The sequence below is a fragment of the Miniopterus natalensis genome, chromosome 2 (genome assembly GCF_054644295.1).
Source record: "Miniopterus natalensis isolate mMinNat1 chromosome 2, mMinNat1.hap1, whole genome shotgun sequence".
NCBI lineage: Eukaryota > Metazoa > Chordata > Mammalia > Chiroptera > Miniopteridae > Miniopterus > Miniopterus natalensis.
The window spans coordinates 82,766,062-82,771,640 of record NC_142082.1 but is presented as its reverse complement, the minus strand read 5'-3'; positions in this window follow the sequence as shown (position 1 = coordinate 82,771,640).

Here is a 5,579-nt window from a genome sequence, read left to right as displayed (position 1 = left end):
TTGGGCAAGGGAAACAAATGAAAAATGAACAAGTGGTGCTATACCACACTAAAAGGGTTTTGCACAGGAAAGGAAACCATCAACAAAATGAAGAGACAACCTATTGAATGGGAGAACATATTCACCAATATATCTGATAAGGGCTTAATATCCAAAATTTATAAAGAGCTTATAAAACTCAACACCAAAAAAACCAGTCATGCTCTGGCTGTCATGGTGCAGTGGTTAGAGTGTGGGCCAGTGAACTGGAGTCCTGGGTGGGTTCAATTCCTGGTCAAGGGCACACACCTGGGTTGCAGGTCCAATGTCCTTCCCTGGTTGGGGCATGTGTGTGCGCGTGTGCGTGTGCGTGTGAGAGGCAACCAATTGATTTGTCTCTGTCACATAGATGTTTCTCTCTCTCCTTCTCTCTCTCTCTCTCTCTTCCCCTTTTCCATTCTCTCTGAGAATCAATGGAAAAAATATCCTCACTGCATGGGTGAGAATTTAAAAAAAACAAAAAACAACAAAAGCCAGTCCAATTAAAAAATGGGCAAAGGACCGGAACAGACACCTCTCCTAAGAAGACATACAAATGGCCAATAGATATATGAAAAGATGTTCAACTTCACTAGCTATTAGGGAAATACAAATAAAAACTACAATGAGATAACACCTCATACCTGTTAGAATGGTTATCATCAATGAAATAGGTAATAACCAGTGTTGGAGAGGTTGTGGAGAAAAAAGAACCTTCATTCACTACTGGGAGAATGTAAACTGGTACATCCACTATGAAAAACAGTATGGAGGTTCCTCAAAAAATTAAGAATAGAGTTACCATATGACCCAGCAATCCCTCTTCTGGGTATCTACCCCAAAACTTGAATACATTTATTCTCAAAGATATATGCACCCCTATGTTCATTGCAACATTATTCACGGTTGCCAAAACATGGTGACAACCAAAGTGTCCTATGACAGAGGACTGGATAAAGAAGATATGGCACATGTACACAATGGAATACTACTCAGCCATAAGAAAGGATGAAATGCTGCCATTTTCAACAACATGGGTGGACCTTGAGAATATTATATTAACATTAAGAAATTTCTGAAATAAGTCATTCAGAAAAAGCTAAGAACCATATGATTTCACTCATATGCAGGATATAAATTGAAACTCAGACACAGACAACAATATGGTGGTTCTCAGAGGGAAGGGGTGGAAGGTAATAAAGGGTAAAGGGGGCCAAATATATGGTAACAGGAGATGACTTGACTTTGAGGTGTGGGCCACAGTGCACTATACGGATCATGTATCATAGAAATGTACACTTGAAACCTATATGACCCTATTGACCAATGTCACCCCAACAAATTTAATTTAAAAAAGGACCAAATGAGTTTTAAGGCAAAAAAAAAAATTTGTTATGGTTGTTAGAGAGGATCATTGTATAATTATATAAAACAACAGGAAAATATAACAATGTAGTGTCATAGGCTTAAAAACATAAATGGACAAATAAAATACAAACAAAATACATATATGGACATAGTTACACTGCAATTAATTGACCTTCACAATGGGAGATTTTATCACATTTCTTTCGATAAATCCAATGAAGATCCAATAAAAGAAAATCTCTGGTAGTTTCTTATTTGAACTTGACAGTGCTTACTCTAAAGTTTTTCTGGAAGAGAAAGTCAAGCATGGCCAAAACATTTCTGAAGATGAATGAAATAGAGCACTTAACAAATATAAAGACCCTATAAAGAGAAAATAATTATGACAGTGCAGTCTGAAAAACCCAGAAGCAAGTCAATAGTGCAGGAAAAATATGATAGGTGATAGGTGGCACTGCAGATCTTAGGGTGATAGGACAGTTGGGTATCTGTATGAAAAGTTTAAATAAAGTTGGAGAGCTACCTCATACCCTGCACAAAAATAAATTCCATGCAAATTAAAAATCTAAACTTTCTAAAAAAAACTTGAGACTTTTAAGATAAAATATTTTCAGCCTTCTGTAAGGAAAGATTTCTTCAATGAGACAAGAAACAAACTGTAAAAGGAGAAGATTGACAAATTTGATTACATTCAAATTTAAAACTTTTCTATCACAAAAGTCACCAAATACATATTGATAAGACAAACCAGACAAGAAAAGATATTTGCAAAGTATATAACCAATAAAGGATTTGTATACTGACTGATGAGAAAAAGAAAAAGTAAGCTCTCATTATGGTCAATATATTTACCTTGCAAAAAAAAGGGAGACAGAGGAATGGGGTTTAAGGTCGCCACTAATGAAAACTATAATTTTTTAAAAAGACCTCTGAAGCAACTACAGACCTGCAGGCCTGTAGTTTCCCTTCACATTTCCCTTCTTGGGAAAAGTTGTTCTAATGCTTGCAAGTTAGAAAAGTTGTTTGGTTGGCTGGTTGCTTTGGTTTTCGTTTGCTGTTTATTGTAGCAAGAAAACCTGGGGAGCATTCAGAGAAAGCCAGCTGGTGATGCTTGTTAGTTCCTGACATGGCTTTAGGAGGTTCTGGGCAAGAATTCCCCTTTCCCCATCTCCTGTGGTGTTCCCACCCTGCAGGGAACCAGACACATATCCTGTCAGGAGGGTGTTGGACTGTGGTGCAACTTCTGAGAAATAGTGATCAGCTGTGCTTTGGAAGTCACCTGAATTGCTTACAGGTGACCCTGAGTGGCCTGTCCTTCCAGACACCCTGTGTCATGGGCCTGCTTGGGTTCAGGAGGGCTCTGGAAACCTCTCGCCCTGGAGAAGTTATTAAATTCAGCATTGCACTGCTGCTTTTAGGCAGGTAAGCTGGGATAATTAATGTGATACCAGTCATCTTGGTGTGAGGTGGGGAGGGGAAGAATTTCTTCTTTGTTGTGGCTTCTTTGAGGGCCTTTGGCTCACATTCCTATGAAGTCCCTCCAAGCAATATGCTATGTGTTCCACTCACACTCCCTTTCCGTGACTCTGCTGGCCAAAGTTGAGATTTCTATCTGCTGCACATTCTACCTCAGACACTGCTGCATTTTCTCATCAGAACGAAGGGCCCTCAGAGCAGGTGCTGTGTGCCACAGAGCCTCAGAGGAGAGGAGGAGGCAGGGAACAGGTCGGTACACCTGGAAACCAAGCCTCACATGGCACTCTGTGCGAGCAGGAGGCAACACCTTCCAGATTTATTCTAGGCCTGAGTGTTGACAAACCTGCCTTGTCCTTTCCAAGGCCATGCAGCAGTTTTGATGGTATCCTGCTACAGAGTTGTTTGACCCAGGAATCAACTGTGGCCCTGCGCTCAGAAACTCTTATTTTCATCTTGAATTGGATCCCCCAGTGGGGTAGAAACATTGGCCCTGAACTGAAGCATTTTCATTTGATTGGCAAGATAAGGGGGATGACCAGACAAGGGCAGACTGAAAGGAAGAATATGATGGAGGTGAAATGAAGGGGGTGCTCTGCTATTGTTACTGGTGAGGCAATGAATTGAAACATCGCTTCCTCCTCTCATCTCTTCTTTTTGCATCAACTCTGCCTGTGTTTCTCATTTCAAAATGCCTGTTGTGCCTACTAGGACCCAGTACCTGGAAGAGTGTTAGGCAGCTCTGTCTGTGGGACCTGAGTAACCTCCTGCCCAGGGACAAGGAATGGACACCACTGCCTCTGGTTTCTCTGCGTTCAAAGCATCTCAAATCACGGCAATCTGAAAGTGAAGATGAACCCTCCTTTGGAATTCCTGATATGACCTACTCAGAGAAATCCAAATGCTGTCCAAAGTACAGCCAAAACAACCAGGGATGGCTTTCAAAAGGCTGGAGTGATCTTCCAGTGATTAAGAGCCAGATGGCATTTGAAAAGCTCTGAGGTCAGCTGTCCAGGTTATCTGGAGAAAGCCTAACTGGTGAGTCCACATTTTCTGATTGTGGATTTACGATAGCCTCAGTTTTGGGAGAAGATTGGGCTCAGTCTCTACTTGCTGTGCATTAGAAACAAAGAAGCCCTGACGATCAGTCTGGGGAGAGCAGTGTTGATAATAGGAAGGTATGGAAATTGGGGGAACCTCTAAAGATTGGAGGTTCAAGCGAACACTAGAATTTTACCTATCAGGCCTTTCAATGCCTCAGCTGACTTTTTCTCAAACATAAAAAGGTTGAAAAAGTAGCACATTAGGGAAAGTACAGGATTTTGAAAACTCAGCCCCATCCTATGAAAATACACCCAATTCTATGAGCCTCGGTCTGGGTGGGGGTGGGGTGAGGCACTCTATTTTGTTAACTTAGAGAGCTGGAGTAAATCTGAGAGCTGGAAAGGACCTTATATATAATGAAGCTCCGACTATAAATAGATCAATATGGGGAAAAGTGAGACCCCAAGAAGGAAAACAACTGACTTATGATCTTTTCTGTCATCATGTTATCATCACCCTAAACCACCAACATATTCATTGACCACTTACTTATGCTGTATCAAACACCTCATCTGCCACTTCTGCCACTCCATACTTCAGAGAGGAGGCGGCTTGGGGTAGTCAGGAAGTGTCAGTAGTGCAGAAATTCAGTTCAAATTGTCCCATAGCTTAAATCTGTCCCCAGAGTTGTGGACTCCCAATATGATGATTCTAAAGCTGTCCATTTAAGGAGGGAGATGAGCTTCTGAGTTGAGGACACATGTAAACCATTTTCAAAGTCTGAGATGAGATGTGTGAAGATCAAATAAGTTTCCAGGATCAAACATGTCTGGTGTAAACCTGCTCATTTGTAATTTATGGCATGCTCCTAACCCAAAATAACTCTAAAGATCCTGAGATAAGTGGTTATCATAGACCAGAAGGAAAGAAGATTATTGAGAATGATGTCCAAAGGGCTGGAGTCAAAGCTAGAAGATGTTGATAGAGTCTAAATGTATTAAGGATCTTGTTTCACAAGGGTTGGACTTGAACCTTTCTGTACCATAGAACAATCCTCATTTTATTCTTAAAGATCAGGAAGATAATCTTCCTCCCCCTCCAACCCCCAGAAAAATCTTTCTTTGCTCCACATCCCAAGCTTCAGGATTAACTATGGAGAAGTTTTATCTTAAATCTAAACAAATTCATTTTTCTAGCACTAACCCATTTACATCATGTAAAAGAAATGGCAAATAGAGCTCATCTCTGTCCTTGATACACAATCCTCACCCACAAAAAGAACACAGCTAGGTCATTGTGTCTATTTCCCAGTTAAGCAGCCCTAGTTATTTTATGTTTTCATCAGAGGTCATATATCTGAGTCTTTCCAGCAGCTTTTATAACAGGCCCTGTTTGGCAGGAGCAACTGCATCAGCAGCACTCCATGAAGCAGGAGAAGGTGCGTGCCATCGGCTCCACAGCAAAGATCATTCTCGGCCATACTGCCTCTCTGACTGGGGTAGGTGTCTGTTCATTAACTGAAACTAAATAAGCCTCCCACTCAAGGATGAGAACAGGACACAAATCAAAAGAGGTGATAATCAAGGACAGTAAATAAAAGGAGGTTCAATGTGGGAAAAAACGCAAGGAGGACAATACCAACCATGGTTATTAATGGCAAGGAGATAAAGTCTTTG